This window comes from Lithobates pipiens, unplaced genomic scaffold, assembly GCF_037356315.1.
Source record: "Lithobates pipiens isolate NorthernLeopardFrog02 unplaced genomic scaffold, aLitPip1_a1.2 Scaffold_30, whole genome shotgun sequence".
Taxonomy (NCBI): domain Eukaryota; kingdom Metazoa; phylum Chordata; class Amphibia; order Anura; family Ranidae; genus Lithobates; species Lithobates pipiens.
In genome coordinates, this window is record NW_027507791.1 from 12,841,919 (window position 1) to 12,866,323 (window position 24,405).

A 24,405-nucleotide genomic window follows, 5' to 3' on the forward strand; every position below is an offset into this window, starting at 1 on the left:
AACAAAACAAAAAAAATAAATAAGAAAATCAGCAGTGTCACCTATACCCATGAATTTAAAAAAATGATAAACACAGATAAAATCACTGATGACAGAAACCAATGGACTATGGAAGCTATAGGGACATAACATATATACATATATAAATACATATATCCAAATAGACAAAAATATATATAAATTGCCATATTGTGAAAAGATCCTATGTCCAAACACTGACAGACAGACCATTCTCGTATCTTAAGAAGAGTATAGCCTCACAAATTGTTCTTCAAAGTCAAAATAAAAAAATCATCAAATGAGATCATGATGCCCTTCTTAAGATATGCGGTTGAATGCTGTCTATTTACCATTTCAATTTACCTAGCCTCATTAGTGGGGATAGAAACCAAAAAGAAAGGGCTGCGCTAAAGATTAACTGGTGAATGATGAACAGAATGATCACTACTACAAGTAACAGTGTATAGCAACAAGTGAAGCCTGAAAGCCGAAAAAAAGTGCACAGACTTTCCCACTAGAGTGCACTCAATAGAAAATATGTGCAAAAGAAATATATGTGTTTATAAACACGAAAAATTCTTAGAAATTAAATGAATATTGATACATACAGTGATATTTGTATAATCACATAGCAAATAAATCATATAAACATTAAGTGCCTTATATCAAATGGAAAAAGTGATAACCCAAACCAGGGTTAATAAATGAGTGATTAAATAATGATCCTATGTTGGGATAGTAGTTAGTTAGTAAGGTTGAATAAAGACACCAGTCCATCCAGTTCAACCTGAGTGTCTACAATTGTCCCTATCCCTGTACATTGCACACTCACATTGGCCCCTACCCCTCAAGGAGCCCACAATCCAAGGTCCCCATTCATATACTAGGGCCAATTTTGGACAGAAGCCAATTAACCTACCTGCATGTCTTTGGAGTGACAGCACAATTACTGTAATCACCTCTTTGAATATTTTCGCAGTAAAATACACTGTTGTTTAACCACTTCCCACCCGGCCAATGTATATATACGGCCGGGTGGGAGCCGCCTGCTCCTGATAGGACGTTCAGGAACGTCATTCAGGAGCAGCGGGATCGCGCGCGCGCACGCCCGCGCAGCGGCGCGATCCCGATGTGCTCGTGTCACCCGGACACGGCACATCTCAGATCGGCAGGAGGGCTCTGTGATTGGCCCTCCTGATCACATGACGGCCGTGTCCAATCACGGCCGTCATGTGATGTAAACAAACAGCCGGTTGCTAGGCAATCGGCTCTCCTCTCCTCACACGGAAGTCACCGCTGAGAAGAGGAGAGCAGAACGCTGCAGCCGGCTGATGATCAGTGAGTATGGGCTGCTTTTGACAGCTTTTTACTCACTGATCATCAGTGTAGTGTAAACACACAACACACCACACAGTGAAAACACAGTCCCCACATATGTCCCCAAAACACACATGTCCCCAAAACATACATGTCCCCAAATAATAAAAACACATGTCCCTAATAATAAAAACATGTCCCCCACATATGTCCCACTAAAATCACATGTCCCAATGATTATCTGCACACATATGTACGTGATCACCTGCACACATATGTACATGATCATTTGCGTACATATGTCCGTGATCACACAAACCAATTATTATACACTTAACGGAATTTTTTTTACCAAAAACATGTAGCAGAATACATTTTGGCTTAAATTTATGACAAAATTTGATTTTATTGGATTTCTTTTCAAATAGAAAAAAGAAAATATTGTTTTTTTCCCAAATTTCCTCTTTTTTTGCGCTTATATCGCAAAAAAAAAAAAACGGAGTCGTGAATAAATAACACCAAAATAAAGCTCTATTTGTGCGAACAAAATGATAACAATTTCATTTGGGTACAGTGTAGCATGACCGCGCAATTGTCACTGAAAGCGCTAGAGCGCTGAAAGCTGAAAATTGGGCTGGGAAGGAAGGGGGTGAAAGTGCCCTGTATTGAAGTGGTTAAGCATCCAGTTGTGTGGAGTACTGTTTTCTCCCAGTGGATCCTGAGGTTATAATGCAGGTACCTTACATTGTATTATATTGTACTGTATTGTATTGCACCACAGCTGTGTCAAGGGGATAGAGAGCCAAGTTAGTGGGGTGTTATTACCAGAGTGCAGGCCCAAATCAAACCAGCCGCTCCTTCGGGAGTCAGTGCTACATATGCATAAAATGGAATAGTGAGTAGGGAAAGAGAGGAATAATATTGTAGATTTGTAGAGGTAGTGATTGTATTATGGCAATACAGTGGAAGGCACACCATAGTATAGATTTCTTGAAAACTAACATTCAAAATGATGCACCTTAGAAACTAGCCTACCTGTTTGGTGTAGGGCAGTGATTGCATACTTTGGCACCACAGACGCTCAAGAACTATATTTCTTAACGATACTCATGTATATTGCAGAGTATATGAGCGTCATGAGAAATGTAGTTCAGAAAAAACAAAATGTGCCAAGGCCCGCCATCACTGGTGTAGGTTTTGTTGAACCTTTGGTGCATTAATCAGTGCAGATTGACACAAACATGTGCAAATGAACAATAATTAAAACAGCCCTTTCACACGGAGCCGTCCCGAGAATTGATGGCGAAATTCACTATTTTTAGCAATTCTTTATCTTTAGTCTCCTTTCACACTGGAGTTGGGAGGTGCGCTGGCGGTATAGCGTCGCTATGTTTAACCCCGTCGCTAGCGTTCGTAAAAAGGGTTAAAAGTGCCTGCAATGCGGTACTCCGGTTTCCTCCCACACTACAAAGACATGCAGGTAGGTTAATTGGCTTCTGTCCAAAAATTGGCCCTAGTGTATGAATGGGGACCTTGGTTTATGGGCTCCTTGAGGGTAGGGACCAATGTTAGTGTGCAATGTACAGGGATAGGGACAATTGTAGACACTCACTCAGGTTGAACTGGATGGACTGGTGTCTTTATTCAACCTTACTAACTATGTAACTATGTAATGCGTCGCTGAAACAGGACATTGCAGCCAGTATAGCCACGCTATCCCATTGATTTCAATGGGCAGGAGCAGTGGAGGAACGGTAAACACACCGCTTCTTCACCGCTGCTATGTGGCTAGCAGGATTTCTTTGAACGTCCTGCTAGCGCAACGCTCCAGTGTGAATGCCCTCGGGCTTTAACACTGGAGCGGTGCGCTAGCAGGACAGTAAAAAAAAGTCTCGCTAGCAGCATCTTTGGAGCGGTGAAGAAGCAGTGTATTCATCGCTCCTACCCATTGAAATCAATGGGGCAGCGCAGCTATACCGCCAGCAAAGCGCCACTGCAGTGGCGCTTTGTGGGTGGTTTTAACCCTTTTTCGGCCGCTAGTGAGGGGTAAAACCGCCCTGCTAGCGGCCGAATACCTCCGCTAAAACGAACATAAAGCGGCGCTAAAAATGGTGCCGCTTTACCGCCGACGTCCTCACCGCCCCAGTGTGAAAGGGGCCTAAAAGGAAATGTTTTTAAACAGTAAAATACTGAACAAATTTTGATAGACCTCGTTAACCTTATAAAAACAAAAACAAAACAAAGTGCAATAATAGGTTAAGACCTAGAACAGCTAAAACAGATCAATAAACTCTTTCAATTTATGCTGGAGGGCAGCAGCTGTTTGTTTAATTTTCTCCAGTTCAGCACAGCACTTCAATATATCCATCTTGGAATGGGAAATTGTGGTACTGTCCAGCACATGACCTGAAAGGTATAATAATAATTAATATAATATTTATGACAGATATATAATCGATCACGTAAATACATATTAACACTTACGTGTGCTGGACACAAGATTATTATTTTCCTCTTTTGGGATTCCTTGATTTTCTTCATCCCCTTGCAGTGATATCGATTGATTCAAGAATAATGTTGCTTTCACTGGGGGAATGATCCCATACCTCCAATCCTGAATCTTGATTTGGGCGAGAACCACCGCTCCAGGTAAGTCTACAAATCCAAGAAAACAGCCTCTCCAGGAATGGAGAAACCCAGGTGCAGGCATAGCATATACTTGTTGCAAATAATTGAAGAACTCTGGACGGCCGCACTCCAAGATAAATTTAAATGTCTTTTATTCGTGAAACAGAATCACACAAAAGTGGGTCACAGCAAAGCCCAATAGCTAACGCGTTTCACACTACCAAGAGTGCTTACTCATAGCTTTGTGTGATTCTGCTTCACGAATAAAAGGCATTTGAATTTATCTTGGAGTGTGGCCGTCCAGAGTTCTACAATTATTTGAAACCTGAATCTTGATTGTGAGACTGCATCTCTTGTCCTTCACGTTGCTGGAAGGATTGATTATCTGTAAATTGGAGACATGTAAAGAACATCATTGGAGTTTACTATACCATCTATGTTTTTCAAAAATAAAATGCACATCATTAAATTAATTGTTTGGTTTGCCAACCTTTGGTGCTTAAATAATGTGGAGGGGATATTTCAATTATTTCCTCTGCTTGCACTGTTTCCATAGATGGTTTGGATGATGAGCCTATGGAAAAGCAAACAGGCCTCTCAACATCCAGAAAAATGTATTGTAAAAATAGTCTAATCTACACTTTCTTAAATGATATGTGTGCAACACAATAATATAAAGAAAATAATTTTTGAATTTACTCATTAAACCTCCCCTCCCAACAAACCCAAACACCCCAACATTAAGGCTGGATTCACACTTACGCATTTTTAGTGCTTTTTGCATTTTGCAGATTTGCAGTACAGAACGTGTTCCATAGGAAACCATGTTAAATGAACTGTAGTGCAAATCTGCAAAATGCAAAAAGCACTAAAAATGCGTAAGTGTGAATCCAGCCTAAAAGTTAATATTGCATAACAGGGTGTGGCAGTACTGGGGATCTGTGTGAGCAAGCTGGAGTCTGCCTAAATAGTCACTACAACCACCAGATTATGTGTGGAATCATGCAATGTTCACAGCATGTTATTGGAAGCGCTGTCCACACTGTTGGTGCTACATAAATCATGTGTAATATACTAATTATATCTCAAATGTGCAACAATCACCTATACACAATACATTACAGGGGTTGTAAAGGTTTGTGTTTTTATTTTCACCTTAATGCATCCTATACATTAAGGTTAAAAAACTACGATCAGTGACCAGCCCATAGACCCACCTTTTTACTTACCTGCACCCTTGCACTAGTCCCACAGGGACACACTGTTTCTCTGCTAGGGGGTACAAAAGGTGTTCAAAGAATAGATTGATAGCAGTGCAGCCACTGGCTCCAACTTTTGTCAATCAAATTCAGTGACGGGGGTGCTAGGGGGAGGGGCAAAGTCCTGCATTTGGTTTCTATGGATGCCGAATGCTGGACTTGGGAGCACCCCTGCAAGTTGCACAGTCGGAATCAGGTGTCGTTGAAAGTGGTGTACACACGATCCGAAAATCGTACGATCCTACCTCAGACGACCATTTTCAGGCGATATTCGGATCGCGTGTACGGGGCATATGAAATGCTTTTAATATATTTGTATGTGATTGCTCATGTATATCAGCTGCTACTTCTACACGGGTTGTTTTGGGTGTGGTTTGATTTGGGTGCACACGATAAGTAACCAAATTTGAAGCTTTACGGATGTTGTGAACAAGCACGGTATATCCGTGTGAAACCTTAACCTTGGACCTGTATCATCTGTCTGGCATGCAACAAAGATTTCTGTCAAGCAAACTTCTCGTTCCACTGTGCAGCCACTTTCTTTCTTCTACACACTAAAAGCTGCGTAGGCCAAAGGACTAAAAACATCCCTCCAAGGTCAACGAGAGAACCAGACAATACTGCCGGGGCGGGGACCAGCCACAGTACCTGCCTAGTTCCTCTTTTCTTCTAATTTTATTGAGTGGCCACATGTGTTGTTAAACTCTCTTCCATGAATGAATGAATAAGGAACCAGGGGAAGTATGGAAAGCGCAAGAAAGGCAGATGTGGGGAAGGAGGGCGAAGAAAAAGGTGGTGGAAGATGCTATGCTGGCATACATATGTCCATTTGTAGGTCAAAAACAGTAGCGGCTGGTGAAGTTTTTGGATGGGGGGGGGGTGCCAGACCCCGCCCATAATTGTTGGCCCCTCCCACTTCTCATAAACCATGCCCCTTATATAATCCACCCAATCCGTCCCCTGTATTCCACTTCCTTCCACCCATAGTTAAAAAAATTCTACAGGTTGCATCTTTTACGTTATAGAGGACTAGAATTATTGATATCAGTCTAATGATCGCAGCGATACCGCACATGTGTGGTTTGACCACTGTTTTCAAATGCGGCCGGGTGCAGTACTGACGTATGCACGCAAGATCGTCGGAACTGGGTGCTTTAAAAAACATTTTTTTTCTTATTTATTATATTTATTTTTTCACAGTTTAAAAAAAAAATGGTGTCACTTTTATTCCTATTACCAGGAATGTAAACATTCCTGGTAATAGAAAAAAGCATGACAGGTCCTCTTAAATATGAGATCTGGGTCAAAAAGTCCTCAGATCTCATATTTACACTAAAATGCAAAAAAGGTTTATAAAAATGTCTTTGCCAGCAAATTAACTGTGAGTAACATCAAGCAACAGAGCAGACCATTACTTTTCACTTTGCTGAATAAGAATACCGTATTGGCATAATGTGATCCTCCTGCAAGAAGCATTAAATTATATTGTTTCTTTTACAAATTGCTTATTGCTCTAATAATAATTCCTGCACAGCACACAACAGAGTGGTCTAGTAAAGGCTTAGGCCGGCCGAGGTGCATTTGGCAATTAATTAAATGAATAATTAAATTTTTTTCCCAGAGACAGCAATTACGCCACTCACCTCACTGTCTTGCAGCTCCGCTCGAGCTGAGGAACGGAGCTGCCGATGGCACTTCCGGGTTTCGTGAATCAGCCGAAAGCTGGAAGTGACCTGCCTGTCTTTGAATGACAATGCTCCCGCCTGTAGAATCACAGTGATTTTACGGGCGGAAGCTAGTCGGCGTTCTACAGTGCGCGGCAAGGCGGGTTTTTAACCCGCAAATGAAGTACCATGGATGCAATCTTGTGATTGCATCGACATGGCGCTTCTCATAGTGCACTACGACCGGCGCCACAGTACACTATGTTAAATTACTTTTTTTTTAAATGTCTTAAAGGGGCGTTTTTTCTTTTACACTATAGGGGGGGGCGGCGCCCGGGCGCCCCCTATGGACAGGCCTCCACTGGTCAAAAAGATGTCAATTCCCAGAAGACTGTTTTGAATTATACTATTTGATCTGTGATGTGAATGCTGAGGTAGATCCCTATATGTGTGGATACATTTCTTGTGTCAAGAATTTTTTTTAACTATTCTATTATGTATGTTTTTTCTAATTTCGATAAAATTTATACAAAAAATAATAAACTACTACTCTTAATACTTTTGAATTTATCTGGTGCCTTTAAAATCCCAAAGTCCCTATCTATCCTTGTTTTAGTAGAATTAGGTGTGTCACAGCCAAGTGCTTCCGGGCACTCTGCTAGCAGTACACCCACGTCCGATTATAGCAGGCAAATGTCCCTGCCCCAGCTGCTGGACCGGCAAAAGAAGTTCACTCCCAGCCATCCACATGCCCAGCGGTTGAATGCTAGCTTGGCTAAATTGCTAGCACTTCAACTGCTGCCTTTTCAGTTGGCAGACTCGGCCCCCTTCCGTGAGTTTGTACAATGTGCGGTTCCTCAGTGGCAGGTCCCCAAACGCCACTTTTTCTCACGGAAGGCGATTCCGGCTCTCTACCGGCATGTGGAAGGCAATGTCCTTGCCTCGCTGGACAGGGCGGTCAGCGGTATGGTGCATATTACCGCTGACTCATGGTCCAGCAGGCATGGACAGGGACATTACCTGTCTTTCACGGCCCATTGGGTCACTCTTCTGGCAGCTAGGAAGGATGCAGGACAAGGTGCAGTAGTGTTGTGTCGGAGGTTGTTTTGCCACCACGCCTCCAAAATGCTACTACTAGTTGTGACACACCTCTCTCCTCCACCCCCTCCTCTTCTTCTTCCTCCATGGCCTATCCTCCATGGCCAGTGCTCTGTCCTCGGAACCAGCGGTGCTCCGTAGGCGTTCAAGGGACTATGCAAGTGCGCAGGCAAAACTATGTCATGCCATGCTTGAGCTGGTTTGTTTGGGGGACAGGAGACACACTGGGGCAGATATTTTGTCAGCTCTGCAGGTGCAGGCCAAGAGGTGGTTGACGCCACGCCAGCTTAAGCCAGGATTGATGGTTTGCGACAATGGCACCAACCTCCTCTCTGCCCCCCAACAAGGACAACTGACCCATGTGCCCTGTGTGGCTCACGTCCTTAACCTAGTGGTGCAGCGGTTCTTGGGCAGGTACTCAGGCTTACAGTATGTCCTTAAGCAGGCCAGGAAAGTCTGTGTGCATTTCTGCCGATCATTTAATGACAGGGTCAGGGGAGCTCGGTTTTTTCTCACCACGCCAGTGGGGCATGATCAGGGATGCATGCACTGTCATGTCACTGTTTGAGGAGGCCACAAGGATGGTGAGCAGTGACAGTGCATGCATCAGTGACACTGTACCTCTTGTCCACCTGTTGGAGCATACGCTGCGTGGAATAATGGACAGGGCACTTGAGGCAGAACAGAGGCAGGAAGAGGAGGACTTCCTTGCCTCTCAAGGCCCCTTTTATCCAGACAGCGTTCCTGCTGTCCCACCCATCACACAGGAAGAGGAGGAGGAGGAGGAGGATGATTGTGTCAGCATGGAGGTGAAGGCTGGCACTCAGCATCAGCAGTCTTGTATTGTATCTTGGGATGATTTACAGTCCCAAGAAACCCGTGGACTTGTACGTGGCTGGGAGGAGGTAGCTGCGGATCATGTTGTCCTTAGTGACCCAGAGGACTCCGGACAGAATGCCTCAGCTAACCTACGCTGCATGGCCTCCCTTATCCTACAAGGCCTGCGGAAGGATCCTCGTATTCTTCGGATCAAGGAGAGGGACCATTACTGGCTGGCCACTCTCCTTGATCCACGGTACAAGGGTAAGGTTGCCGACCTTATCTTGCCATCACAGAGGGAGCAGAGGATAAGACATCTGCGGGAGGCCTTGCAGAAAGGTCTGTGCAATGCGTTTCCAGAGACTGGGAGGTTACAAACTCCTGGTCCTGGACAACGTGTTGCTGAGGCATTGGTCAGAAGGAGCGGTGGAGAAGGTGGCCATCTGACCGATGCATTCACACAATTTTTTAGTCCGCAGCCCCAAGGTATGATCGGTTCCAGCAACCATCGCCAGCGTCTGATTTACATGGTGCAGGAATACATAGGGGCAAGGTCAGATTTGGACACCTTTCCCACTGAAAATCCTCTGGCTTACTGGGTCTTGAGGATGGATCACTGGCCAGAGCTTGCACAGTATGCAATTGAACTACTGGCCTGTCCTGCATCCAGCGTTCTTTCGGAACGCACCTTCAGTGCTGCTGGTGGCTTTGTTACCGGTCACAGGGTGCGCCTGTCCAACGACTCAGTTGATCGACTGACCTTCCTAAAGATGAATCAGTCTTGGATCACCACCAGCTACCAAGCACCTGAAGCTGATGTAACCGAATAATATTTTTTTGAAATATCACATCCCTTCAAGACTGCCTATGCTGATGCTGAGTGACTGTCTTGTTATGTTGATTGTCTATCCTCTTCCTCCTCCGCTGATATCTTGGAAGAACATTTTTGGTTCTGAGTGATGCCAACAGCCCAATTTTTCTGCCCCTGTTTAACAGGGGCGTTTAATTACAATTTTCGATGCAATACTTTGCAGCAGGGCTCATTCCTGCACTACAACTAGAGTATATGGGAGAGGTTGCAGTGTCGTGGCACCAGCACAAGTGCCTAAGGCCCAATTTTTCAGCCCCCTGTTTAACAGAGGCGTGTAATTACAATTTTTGATGCAATGCTTTGCAGCAGGGCTCATTCCTGCACTACAACTAGAGTATATGGGAGAGGTTGCAGTGTTGTGGCACCAGTACCAGTGCCTAAGGCCAAATTTTTCAGCCCCTGTTTAACAGGGGCGTTTAATTACAATTTTTGATGAAATGCTTTGCAGCAGGGCTCATTCCTGCACTACAAGAGTATATGGGAGAGGTTGCAGTGTGGTGGCACCAGCACCAGTGCCTAAAGCCCAATTTTTCAGCCCCTGTTTAACAGGGACGTGTAATTACAATCTTTGATGCAATGCTTTGCAGCAGGGCTCATTCCTGCACTACAACTAGAGTATATGGGAGAGGTTGCAGTGTCGTGGCATCAGCACCAGTGCCTAAGGCCCAATTTTTCAGCCCCTGTTTAACAGGGGCGTGTAATTAAAATTTTGGATGCAATGCTTTGCAGCAGGGCTCATTTCTGCACTACAACTAGAGTATATGGGAGAGGTTGCAGTGTCGTGGCACCAGCACCAGTGCTTAAGGCCCAATTTTTCAGCCCCTGTTTAACAGGGGCATGTAATTACAATTCTTGATATAATATTTCACAGCAGGGCCCATTCCTGTGCCCACCCAGAGTAACTGTGAGGACTTATAGTGTTGTGGCACCAGCACCACAACCACCAAAGGCCCAATTTTTCTACCACTGTTCAACAATGGCATGTAATTACAATTCTTGATATAATCGTTAACAGCAGGGCGCTCCAGCGCCCACCAAGAGTCACTTTGAGGGCTTACAATTTTGTGGCAACACCAACACCTTGTTTCGCCATTTCTGCAGAGCATATAGGGCAGGCCCCTACTTTCAAACATCCAACTTACAAACGTCTCTCCTACTTGCAAACGGAAGAAGACAACAGCAAGTGAGATGAAAAAAGACAGATGGCAAAACAAATTATACAGGGGTGATAACCCTTCCCTATGTTTTCCAAAAAGCTTAAAAATAGATTTTTTGACTGGAGCTACACTTTAAAAATGTACCAGTTCAAAATTACAAACAGTTTCTACTTAACACAACAAACCTACACAGTCCCTGTCTTGTTTGCACCGCCTGTATACTGCTGTTCTGAGTAGTATATAGGGCCTGGGGGCACCACGCCTTTCCTTTTTTTAATATGGGTACGGGGTTCCCCTTAATATCCGTACAAGACCCAAAGGGGCTGGTAATGGGCAGGGGGGGCTACCCATGCCATTTTTCTCAATGATTTTCATCCATATTGCCGGAACCAGATATTACATTAAAACCGCAAGCAGTTTTAAATTACTTTATTTCTGTTAGATGTCATTTTGTGCAGGGACTGTTCTAAACACGGGGAAACACGTGGCACTTCACAGGCATGCTAGAGACACCCCCCAGGCACCATATTTAAAGGAATATTTCACTTTTTTTTCACTTTAATCGTCATTAAAATCAGTGCTCCTGAAAAAACGTCCGTTTTTAAAAACATTTTAGGCATTGACCCATGTCCCCTGGGGCAGGAGGCAGGTCCCCAAACCCTTTTTAGGACAACATCTTGCATATCAGCCATTAAAATTAGCACTTTTAATTTTGAATGTTCGAGTCCCATAGACTTCAATGGGGTTCTAAAGTTCGCACAAATTTGCGGTCCGTTCGAAAGTTCTGGTGCGAACCGAACCGGGGGGGGGGGGGGGTTCGGCTCATCCCTAGTAACACACCTGGGTGGGCTCCGGTCGCACTCTCTGCATCCAGAGCCCACCGTATTTTGAAGCATCCAGCTCTAATCAGGTGCTTAAAAAAAAAACCTGTCTGCTATAATTCATGGTCCCGATGCCCTGAAAGGGGCCAGACGCATGAATAGGGGTGGCTGCGGTGGCCATGGAAAGATTCATGCTATGCAAAAACCTATCAATTGCATAAAGGGGGTGTCCTGGAGAGAGGGGGCAGCGCCCGGGGGACCCTAATCGATGGGCAGCGCCTAGCCAGGTGCCAGTCCAGGCATGGGGGTGGATCCCGACTCCATTGTTGCTAACTTGCCGGAGCCTGGACCAGTTCTGTGATGTCAGCTGACAGCAGGCTTTGGCCTGCTGTGTGCTGAAAATGGGTCACAGGAGTGCAGAATGAAGTGCACTCCTGTGATCCACAGAAGAAGTACAGGCAAACAAGCTTTGGCTGTACTTCTCCTTTAAGTATGTCAATTCTTGTGTTCTATGTATACAGGTTTTCTGTATCCAGTCACTTCTGCTGCCTCCTGCATGTCAGTCATTATGAAACTAACACATGATCAAAGCCAGATGTCACAATGTTGAAAGCACTGGTTTCCTTAGCCATACAGTAGTAGACAGACATGTGAGTGTAAAAGGGAAAATCCAACCACAGACACGATACAAAGGCCGGCCACAGAAAGTGCGAATTACTTTCCTGCAACCAAAGGGAATCCCTCTCATGGAGCCATTGTCTTCTCCTGGCAGGTGGAGAAGACAGCCGCGAGCAATAATCGCATTTAAATATCAGCAGGCTGGTCATATGCTCGATTAATCAACTGGGGTACATTCAGCCTGCCCATACATGGTTCGAATCTTGGTTGGTTCCTGCTGAACCGACTGAGATTTGAACCATCTAGGGCCGGCTTAAGGCCCCTATTAAACTCATACAGACACACTTGAGATAGATTGATCGTGGATTTAAAGAGACATATGGGGTTATTTACGAAAGGCAAATCCACTTTGCATTGCAAGTGCACTTGGAAGTGCAGTCGCTCTAATGTAAGGGGTAGATCTGAAAAGAGGGGAAGCTCTGCTGATTTTATCATCCAATCAAGTGCAAGCTAAAATGCTGTTTTTTATTTTCCTTGCATGTTCCCCTCGAATCTACAGCGTCTTTATTTCCAAGTGCACTTTCAGTGCAAAGTGGATTTTCCTTTAGTAAATAACCCCCAATGCCTCAATATCTTATCAGTGCTCCATTGCAGCTACTTGGGCCTTCATTAACCAGTACTGTAATCTGTTTTAAAAGCAACATGGTGGAGTGATGATGTCACTCATTCAGTCATGTGATTTTGTTCAGGAGCAGTGACAGCGGGTGTAAAAAATTACTTTTCATTGGTGACCATTGGGAGTAAAGAATGCCTCAGCTTCAGTGGTCAATAGGAGGAGGAATACTGTATGTACATTATATTTAGTGGGAGGTAGGGTGACCACATTTCCAAACTGCCATTCAGGGACACCCCCACCCCCTTCCCCAAAAAATCTGATTTCAAAACCCTCGCCAACGATGGAATCGGTGACTCCTTTCCCTCCTGCGTGACTGTCTCTATCTCTAGACCGCTGGGAGGAAGCAATGTCACTTTAGCATAGGGGACCATTTTCGTAGAAGAACATTTTGGCAAGGACCGAGGGGCGGGGTTGGGGGTTCTGGAGCTAATGTAGTCTCGGGGTTGGCAGGGAATTCGGGTGTGGGTGATATGTAGGGCGAATGGCTGGTGTTAGCAATGTAATCATCCCGACACCATGCTTGATATGGTGTCAGAATGATGAAATCACATTATTTCTATGACTACATTGTAATATATAATGAAATTGTTCAACTCACCTTAACCTCCCTGGCGGTAATCCCGAGTCTGGCTCGGGTTAGGAATTTACTAGCAGGAGCGGTAACCCCCGAGCCAGACTCGGGATCGCTTTGCTCGATGCAAGGGAGGATGCAGTGAGACTTATTTACCTTGTCCCCTGGATCCAGCGATGTCCGCCGCGCTGTGTGATCGAGCTGTCCTCCGCTCGATTCACAGTGCCGAATGCCGCCGAGCTCCGTTCCTGTCCAGATATAGTGTCACTTGCCACCCATAGCCCACCTAGATGCAGTGCCACTTGCCAACTATAGCCTGCCCAAATGCAGTGGCACTTGCCAACTATAGCCTGCCCAGATGCAGTGCCACTTTCCAGCTATAGCCTGCCCAGATGCAGTACCACTTGCCAACTATAGCCTGCCCAGATGCAGTGCCGCTTGCCAACTATAGCCTGCCCAGATGCAGTGCCACTTGCGACCTGCAGCCTGCCAGTGCTACCAGTCTGGCACACCAGAGCCCCTGCCTCCTGGGGAAGGTGAACGCCCCCCCCCGCTGCCTGCCAATGTAGCTCCTCCCAGTGGCAGTGCAGCCTGGGGGTTGAGGAGTCCCCTTCTTTAAAGCGTGCTGGAGGTTGGAGCCCGCCTGGACCAGGAGAAGGTACAGGAGGTGGGTGCCAGTGGACATCCGTGGAGGAGGTGGAGCCGGCCCATTGAGAGCACTGGGAGCGGAGGTAGAGGAAGTTAACTCCTCATCCGCTTTGAAAGCTGGCAGTCGCCGTTGTGACGTCACTGGTTGCTAGACGCCAGTCGGCTCTAGCAACCAGTGGCCTAGCCAGTAGAAATAGAGAACTGTCTCTCAGGGTTGAGGTGGGGAGGCAGAGCCAGCGCCATGGCAATAGCTGTATTTTTCTCCTCTGTCAGTTTCATTCCGGAAAATTGTATTGCCCCAGAATGAAGGTGCCCGGGACCTGGGACAGACCTGCTAATTGCGGGACTGTCCCGGTCAATCCGGGACTTGTGGGCACCCCAGTGGGAGGACTAGTGCCCCTATCATTGGTATAAGTGGGAGGAATATTTCCCCATCATTTGTGTTAGGTGGAGAAGTAATGCCCCATCATTGGTATCAATGGGAAGAACAGTGCCCCATCATTGGTGTCAGTGGAAGGAATAGTGCCTCATCATTGGTATCAGTGGGAGGAATAGTCCCCCATCACTGGTATCAGTGGGAGGAATAATGCCAAACTGTTGGTGTTGGATACTGATCCACAATGCCATACCATCAGGGAGGCATGTGAAGTGATGATTTGGCCCCCACAGATCCCTGATCTCAACAGCCTCATGGAGTCTGCCTGGGGTTATATGAAGAGACAGAAGGATTTGAGGCAGCTGACATCCACAGAATATCTGATGTTTGGAACAACCTAACTGCTGATTTTCTTCAAAAACTGTGTGCAAGTCTACTTAGAAAAAATGATGATGACTTGAAGCCAAAGGGTAGTCACACCAAATATTGATTTTATTTAGATTTTTTTCTCTGTTTTCTTACTTCGCATTTTGTAAATTGATAAAAAAAAAAACAATTACAGTGTTTCTAAACCTAAATATTTTTACCCTAATGCATTCTCTGCATTAAAAATAAACATTTACAATCACTTTAAAGAGGAACTGCAGTCTGGCTCACATAATCTGTAATAAAAACATGTTTGCCATTCTGAAGCTTCCCTCCAACCACTTTGCATATTAATTTATATATACTGTGATTCTGTACTTGCCAAATATGCTGCAGAGATCTCCCTCCACTGAGTTTGGCTGCAGCCATTTTAACTGTGGGCAGCTAAAGCGGCTTTCTGGATTTACACAGACATACCTCCAGTTCTGCTGCTCTCATTGGACCTCTTGTGACTCATCCCCACTCCCTGGCAAACTCTCAGGAGAGTGAGAGAGAGAGAGAGCTGTGCATGATGTCATAAGCCATAAACAGGAAGTGAGCTGTATAAGGGATTTACTGGCAGAAAAAAAAATATTTTACTATCCAAAAATAAAACAACAACAAGGACAGAAGATTTAATAGATGGAAAGTTGAAAAAATGACTGAAGTTCCACTTTAAATTGAGCTGGAATAGTGGAAGTGAGAGCAACTAAATGTTGAGATTAGTGACTAAGGTCCCTTTCACACTGGGGCGGTGGGTGAGTCGACGGTAAAGTGGCGCTATTCTTTATCGGCGCTTTACCGTCAGATTTGCGGCACGCTAGCGGCCGAGAAAGGGTTAAAAACCACTGCAAAGCCCCTCTGCAGAGGCGCTTTTCTGGCGGTATAGCTACGCTGCCCCATTGATTTCGGTGGAGGACACACAGCTCCTTCACCTTTCCAAAGATGCTGCTAGCAGGACTTTTTTTTACTGTCCTGCCAGCGCACCGCTCCAGTGTGAGAGCCCTCTGGGTTTTCACACTGGAGACACAGCAGCGGCTGTTTCAGGACGGTTTGCGGGCGCTATTTTTAGCGCAATAGCGCATTGCAAAACGACCCAGTGTGAAAGGGATCTTAGAGTAGAGGTTCTCAACCTTGTCCTCAAGAGGCCATGTTTTGGGAATTTCTCTTAGATAAAATAGCTGTCCAAAATACCAAAAAACTTAAATAAAACAAATAAAAATGCATATATAAATGCAAACAGGTACGGTGATTAATTAATTTGCTGTGATTAATTAAAAAAGATATTAAACAATATAGTCCAAAAAGTGCTTGACCCAATGCAAACAACCAAGACGAACTCAGAAGAACAAACAATTTTTCTGTTCAAGCAAAGTAGGAGGAGGGATCCCGCTATTTGGGATATGCAATTAGTGGACCTCCAGCTGTTGCAGAACTACAAGTCCCATGAGGCATAGCAAGACTCTGACAGCCACAAGAATGACACCCAGAGGCAGAGGCATGATGGGACTTGTAGTTTTGCAATAGCTGGAGGTCCGTTAATTGCATATCCCTGTGCTATTGGGAGAGCCTGTGGACACACCTTTGTTGGCCAAGTGATCCTTCCTGTGTGTGCCTATCTGATCTCTATAATTTAAGATCCATCACATCTGGTAAGCAGCCCTGTTTTACTAAGGCATCTTTCACATGGATGGACCATTCAGGTCTGCCTGTCAGTTTTTTAGGCAAACGCAGGGCCATCTTTAATAATGATTGGACCCTGGGCAAACATTTTCTTGGGCCCCCACCTTTGTAGAACAGGCCGATGTTAGGCTTAATGACCATAGTTGTAGGCAGGACTTTCAAGCATGTTCCTTTACCTCCCCAGTGGGCAGCATTCAGTATAGGTGATGGTGGATTTGATCTCAGGGTGCCATGATATTTATATGAATGCAGCCCTTTTTTTTTTTACATATCAATGCTGCCGGTCAGCTGCTATTTACATGTGGATGCTGTCGCTATTTACATCAATGTCGGTATTTACATGTAAATACAGGGTCTGCAGGTGAGTCATCTGTACACAACAATAGGGCAGATCTGGGCAGCAATAGTAACAGAACTTCACACTGAGATATCGGGACACAGCACAGGACTAAAACTTCAAGAGACAAAGGAAATTAAACTGGGACAGTTGCCAAGTATGAGGCAGCTGCTTTGGGCCCCACAACAATGACAGGGCCCAGGGCAGCTGCCCCTTCTGCCCTGCCTTAAAGACGGCCCTGCCTGAACGGACGCTGTCATCCAACCGGCTCCGATCTGAAAAAGTGTGACAGGGAAAGCCCTATTTTTCCATCCGTCTGCGGATCGGATTGGATGAAAACTGACTCTACGGTTCGTCTTCATTCGATCCTCCATAGAGGAGAGCAGCGCTCTGACAGGTCCGTCCGTGCGCAGTGTGCAGAGACGGACCTGTCATCTCAGCGGGGGGCAAAGCGGAGCCCATACACGGACACATCCATATGAAAGGGCCCTTACTTTGTTTGATGAACAGAAAAATCATTTGTTCTAACGGGAAGTTCGTCTTGGTTGTTTTGGACTATATAGTTTAATATAGTTTTTAATTAATCACAGCATATCACATCATATTAATTAATCACCGTACATGTTTGCATTTATATATGCCTTTTTTTTTTGGGTTGCCCATTTTTATTTGTTGTATACATGTATACATGTTTAGGCTTACTGGTTCTTTAAAACCTTGCTGTACGCAAGCCAGAGACATGTAATCGGAGCCCCCCCGGAGCTGAGCCCCCCCCCGGAGCTGGGACTATGTATCACCCTTAACAGCACTTAACTTGTCCTTTAGATCTGTCAGCTTGAACCAAACACTCCTGGGTGCTGGGCTTGCTTTGTAATATGTTTACAAGTTAGACCCACAAATAATACACAGTCAGAGCTTCGGGTGCAGCCACTGCCGGGGTCAATATGAGTCGCCTGGAATTCTTCATGTCAAACGTTGCAGCATAAGTAATATGAAGAACTTTCCCCACCAGGTAAGTGTTTTTAACTTTTTTAATCATTTAAAACCATTGTGTATGTAAATGTACTATTTTTTTTTTCTTTTTCTTAAGCCGCGTACACACGATCAGATTTTCCGACAGAAATTGTGGGATGACAGGCTGTTGGCGGAAAATCCGACTGTGTGTACGATCCATCGGATAATTGTTGTCGGATTTTCCGCAGACAAATGTTGGATGGCAGGTTTTAACATTTTACGCGGACAAATGTGTTTTGTCGGATTTTCCGAGCGTGTGTACACAAGTCCGTCAGACAAAAGTCCAAAGTACAAACACGCATGCTCGGAAGTAAGGATGAGCCGGAAGAGGTCTGTCTTGTAAACTAGTGTTCATAATGGAGAATAAACATTTTTCATGCAGCAAATTATGAAATCTGGAAATGCAGCGCACATTCTCTCCTTCTTTAATGGGATAATAATGAAGCTGCTTTGCTGGTGATACTGATGGAGTTTTTGCAAACTAATTTCCAAAGGCTTTTTTTATTCTAGTGATATCAAAAATAATATTATTATGTTTTATTTATTTTTTTTGTTTGTTTGTTTGTTTTATTTGGGCAAGTTACCACAACAAAATCAAAGATACAACTATGTTGCTGTCCCTTGTCAATTTTACATTGTATTTTTTTAAATGTAACGGCCTACTCCCAAACTGTCATTTGAAGTCAAACACATAGCCAAGTATTATTCTACAATTTTTTTTTTATTGTGCATTAAAAAAAGGAAACAAATAAAACATTAGACATGCTATCTGCCAATAGAACTTAACCGAAAAGTACATTCTATGCATCCAAAAATATAGAAAATATAACAAATCAAATCATTATTCAACCAAAACAAATAATATCAAAGGAATAACTTCAAGACCAATAATAAATAACACGTTATCTCCTCCGATTCCGCAACATGTCTGGTTGACAAACGGCCGTTCAGAAACAAACTGAAAAGTGCAAAATGAAAAGTGCGAATCAACACTCATCAAACTTCTACTAACACAAAATTAGGAGAAGGAGCCCAAAGGGTGGCGCTAGAGAGCTGAAAAACAACGTAGTGCTTCACTACATTAATATGTTGGCCGACAATTCCTTGCTGTTTGCATGCAAGACAAATTTTGGCCAACGCCCTTCGGATAAAAGTCCATGGTTTCTGTTGGCCAAAAATCTGATTGTATGTACAAGGCTTAAGTTTTGGATAAAATGGTCAGGGATTAGGACTACTGCAAAGTTTTGCTGCTGTCTGTGTCCCTGCTGGGGGGGATTTCCTTGGAGATACAATGGTGGTAGGAAATCTTCAGTGAGGGCAGATACCCTCATGATAGGGTCATAGATGGGTTGATGAACGGCCATTCAGAAACAAACTGAAAAGCGCAAAATGAAAAGCGCGAATCAACACTCAAATATCTAATAACATGAAATTAGCAGAAGGAGCCCAAAGGGTGGCGCTAAAGAGCTGAAAAACAACGTAGTACGTCACTACAACAATCCGATCATGAGTACGAGGCTTTATGGATTCATCTATAACCAGCTTAAAGTGCTTGTAAACACTCACCTTGTAGAACAACCCATTCAGTTTTACCACTTAAAGCGGAGTTCTGCCGATTTTCTTTTTTTTTTAAGTCAACAGCTACAAATACTGTAGCTGCTGACTTTTAAAATAAGGACACTTACCTATCCAGCGTGCCCGCAATGTTGACACCTGAAGCCAATCTCTCCTTTGGCTCCCGGGTGGAGGCGCCACCATCTTCGGTAAGGGAATCAGGAAGTGAAGCTTTGCAGCTTCACTTCTTGAGTCCCTACTGCGCATGCGCGACACGCGATGCGCTATCCCACTGGTCTATGCTGTCTTCTGGGACCTGTGTGTCTCCCAGAAGACAGCGGGGGGGGGGGGGGTATAAGGCGCTGGAAGTGTCGTAGATATCCGCAGGTGGCTCGGCTATCTATGCCCGGAAGTGAGAGCAAAATACCTGTATTAGACAGGTATCTCCCCCCCTGAAAGGTGCCAAATGTGACACCGGAAGGGGGAGGATTCCGAAAAGTGGAAGTTCCATGTTTGGGTGGAACTCCGCTTTAAGGAGCGAGCCTCTTTTTGACATTTGTTTACAAGTTAAAATCATTTTTTTTGCTAGAAAATTACTTAGAACCCCCAAACATTTATATTTTTTTCAGACACCCTAGAGAATAAAATAGCGGTCATTGCAATGCTTTCTGTCACACCATATTTGCGTGACGGTCTTACAAGCACAATTTTTGGGGGAAAAAATACATTTTTTTAATTAAAAAAGAGTAAAGTTAGCCCAGTTTTTTTTCTGTGAAAGATAATGTTATGCCGAGTAAATTGATACCCAACATGTCACGCTTCTAAATTGAGCCCGCTCGTGGAGAGGCGACAAATTTTTACCCTAAAAAATCTCCATAGGCGATATTTAAAAGTTTCTACAGGTTTTCAGTTTTGAGTTACAGAGGAGATCTATGGCTAGAATTATTGCTCTTGCTCTAATGATCGCGGTGATACCTCACATGTGTGGTTCAAACACCGTTTTCTTATGCATCAGCTACTCACCTATGCGTTTGCTTCTGCATGCGAGTTTGGCGAGACAGGGCGCTTTTTCGATTTTTGTATTTATTTATTTTACTTATTGTTTATTTTGACACTGGCCTTTAAAAAAAAAACATGTTGAGTCACTTTTATTCTTAGGCTCGGTTCAAACAGGGGGCGATGCGAGGCGACACGACTTGCCTGGCCGCGACCTGCCGCGACCTCAGCGGCGACTTGCAAATGACTTCTGTATAGAAGTCAATGCAAGTCGCCCGAGGTCGCCCAAAAGTAGTACAGGAACCTTTTTTCTAAGTCGGAGCGACTCGAGTCGCTCCTCTTAGAACGGTTCCATTGTACAGAACGGGGGCGACTTGTCAGGTCGCGGCACAGCAAGTCGTGACGCCTCGTGTCGCCCCCTGTGTGAACCGGCCCTTAATACAAGTGATGTAAACATCCCTTGTAATAGAAAAAAAAAGCATGGCAGGACCTCTTAAATATGAGATCTGGGGTCAAAAAGACCTCAGATCTCATCTTTACATTAAAATGCAATAAAAAAATAAAAAAGAGAAAAAGTGAATCCGCCGCAGAGACCACTTTTATTTGAAAGAGGACCGCCCACTGAAGAAGAGGATACCGGGGGGGTTATGGCAGCTATTTGCTGCCATAACAACGGCAGTATAATGACGGCGGGGGGGGGGTCCGTAAGTGGTTGAAGTGCTTGTAAACCATCACCTTGTAAAACAACCCATTTAGTTTAAAATAGAAATGAAAGGCAAAACATTTGTGTATAGCTATAAAAAAAATTATAGTAAAAATGTACCTTTTTTTTTTTTTTTTTTTTTTTTTAATAAGTGATCTCATTCCCTCTGTTCTCATCTGCATAAGAGCTGGGAGTGGGAGAAACAGCAGTACGCTGAGTGAATGGCTGTGCGGTGGGGGGGGGGGGGGGGGGCGAGTTAGGACAAGTCTGATCTTTGGAAGAGAGTTCATTAAGTTCCCAGCATAGCTAGAGAACAGACCGTGATGCGTTCTTCTGCTTAGTGTGGTCACTTTTTTTTTATAGGAATGCAGAGGGACTGGCAGGAACACCAGGAAGCATTACAAAGGGAACAGGAGACTTTTTATTCTTTATTTTCATAAGTTTCACAATACAATTCAGTCTTCTTAAGTCTAATTAAAACATTTTAGGTAATTCTATCTATCTGTATATCTTGTATTACTTTAATTTAATCAGGAGACTTCCTCATACAAATACATGGTACAGCAGATACATATCAGGAATATGAAGTGTTGGGGTAACAAAAAACTTTAAGTTCTAAGTCCTCCTACCCCTTCCACCACCATCATGGATGGTAATCAACATAAATCTGTTTTGTTTCTTTTTCAATATTTTCCCTATTTTTGAATTTATAGAGAAAATAATGAAAAACCCAGGGGTGATTAAATTATACAGAACTTCAGTCAATTTTTCCATCTTTCCATCCATTAAAGAGGAAGTAAACCCTGATGAGTTTACTTCCTCTTTCATTCCCTGCAAAGGTAAATCATAATGGACTACTATGCATCGCATAGTAGTCCATTATGTGTCACTTACCTGACACAGGAGCCAGCCATGTCACCGCTGTCCCCTGTAGTCCGGCGCATCCATCTTCTCGGTGGGTCTCGCTGCTCCGCCGCTGTCATTCGGCGAAGCCGCGATGACGTCACTCCCGCGCATTTGCACGGGAGCCGCCACTCGCGGCATATCGGGCGTTGAACGCGGCGCGCTCAGTGCGCCTGCGCGCCGCTGTCTACGGCGCATGCGCCGTAGACAGCGGTGCCTGTCTTTCGGCATTAGGAGATATTTCTTGCGAAAGAGGGAAAGGGGCTCTCAGTGGATCAAAAGATTCTAGTGTGGTGGTCTCATCCCTGATACATTTTGAACAAAAAAAATTCTCCTATATAAATGGGATTATAAGTGACCACCAACACCACACACAAATCAAAAACATAAATATTTTATTAACAAATACAGAACAAAAGATATACATAAATACATTAAAACCAGAGGGACCGCTAAGCAAACAGTGTCCCATGGTGTAGCAAAATGCTATAATCACATAATTACATAAAAAAATAAAACCAATCAATAAATATTAATCATACTCTAAGCTGATGACCCCACACCGACGCGTTTCTAGTTGCTGAAAACTTTCCTCAGGGGTGAAGAGCAAAAAGTTGGGTGGTAAGTTGATAACTCTGAGATATTAAATCAAAGATAGATGACCTATAGACCTATAAAGAGAAATAGCTTTAAAAAAATCTGTGCTATCATTTGGAGGATCAATTTTTAAAGCTATTTCTCTTTATAGGTCAATTAATCTATGGGCCGCATTGCCGAGCCCCTGGCTTCAGTCTCTCCTGCGGGCACATTCTCTTTGCAAATCTTGAGCCTATTGAGGCTTTTTGCTTATTCTGATTAAAACCTTTTGTATATGAGAATTGAGGCACCTATAGATTTGTGCAACCCGTTTTTTCTTTACACAGAAGATTGGGAAGGGTGGACCAAAAAAGGAAGTAGTCATGGCCAAATACCAGTCTGGGACAAAGCCACACAAACCAATGACAGGCATTTGTATGAAATGGTCCCAATACATCTATCTTTGATTTAATATCTCAGAATTATCAACTTACCACCCAACTTTTTGCTCTTCACCCCTGAGGAAAGTTTTCAGCAACTAGAAACGCGTCGGGTGTGGGGGTCATCAGCTTAGAGTATGATTAATATTTATTGGTTGTTTTTTTTAATGTAATAGGGGGATTTTTTTTGTTCAGGAGATATTTCTTGGACCTACAGGTAAGCCTTAATCTAGGGGTTTACAACCACTTTAAAGGGTTACTAAACTGACACGTTTTTTTTTTAAAATAACAAACATGTCATACTTACCTCCACTGTACAGTTAGTTTTATACAGAGTGGCCCCGATCCTCCTCTTCTGGGGTCCCTCAGTGGTGCTCTGCAGCAGCAGGACAGGGCACTGTGGCATGCTAGGGAGGAAGATCCATGTTGATGTGCTAGCCTACTTAGTGCAAAATATATGGGTAATAAATGATTGGGGGAGGGGGGGGTGACACCAACCCTAGTTACACAACTGGGATAGAGTGGAGAGGGATTAGAACACGGGTCAGTTGTCTTTTTGCTGTCTGTGCCCCCCTTTAAAGAGATTCACGGTCTCTATTTGTCCTGCTTACCATCTTCATTAAAAGCGAATGTTAGAAAGTTTCCTAAATTTTGTGTTGTCCCCAGAAAAGTAATAGAGGGGGAATCTTCCAATAGGGATACTAGTTCTGGTGACCTGGGGGCAGTGTTGCCAACCTACCAGATTGAAATATACTGACACAACACCCAAAATTTACTGGCACAGTCAAGTTTTTACTGGCATATTCAAAAGTTACAATATGACAGTTTTAAGTGCAAATTTCAGTTAATTAGGCTACAAACAGGCCCAGATTATGAGCATCATGGGCCTGGTGCTGAGGATTTTGGAGGGGCATTTTTATGGTTAACCACATCCCGCCCGGTCAATAGATTTACGTCTGGTAAGTGGTACTGTTATCCTGACTGGGCATCATATGACGTCCTTTAGTATAAAAGCTACTACGCGCCTGCGGGGGCGTGCATCGCAGCAATCCGAGGTGTGGTGTGTCAGTCTGACACTCCGCTACACCGATCTCAGTAAAGAGCCTCCGGCGGAGGCTCTTTACCACGTGATCAGCCGTGTCCAATCACGGCTGATCACGATGTAAACAGGAAAAGCTGCTGATCGTTTTTTTCTCACTCACGTCTGACAGACACAAGTAGAGGAGAGCCGATTGGCCCAGCAATGCCACCCATCAGTGTCATCAGTGCCA

The 24,405-nt window shown here is 44.2% G+C and overlaps 1 protein-coding gene across 1 annotated transcript in view; it reads left to right on the top strand.

The window, feature by feature from the left end:
- The first annotated feature begins 17,779 nt into the window (after positions 1-17,779).
- The window catches only part of TNFAIP2 (TNF alpha induced protein 2), a 214,634-nt gene continuing 208,008 nt past the window's right edge, over positions 17,780-24,405 (top strand). Inside the window, exon 1 of the mRNA XM_077463720.1 lies at positions 17,780-17,960. The gene's annotated coding sequence lies outside the window, so the exon portion shown is untranslated. The remainder of the gene's footprint in view (positions 17,961-24,405) is intronic.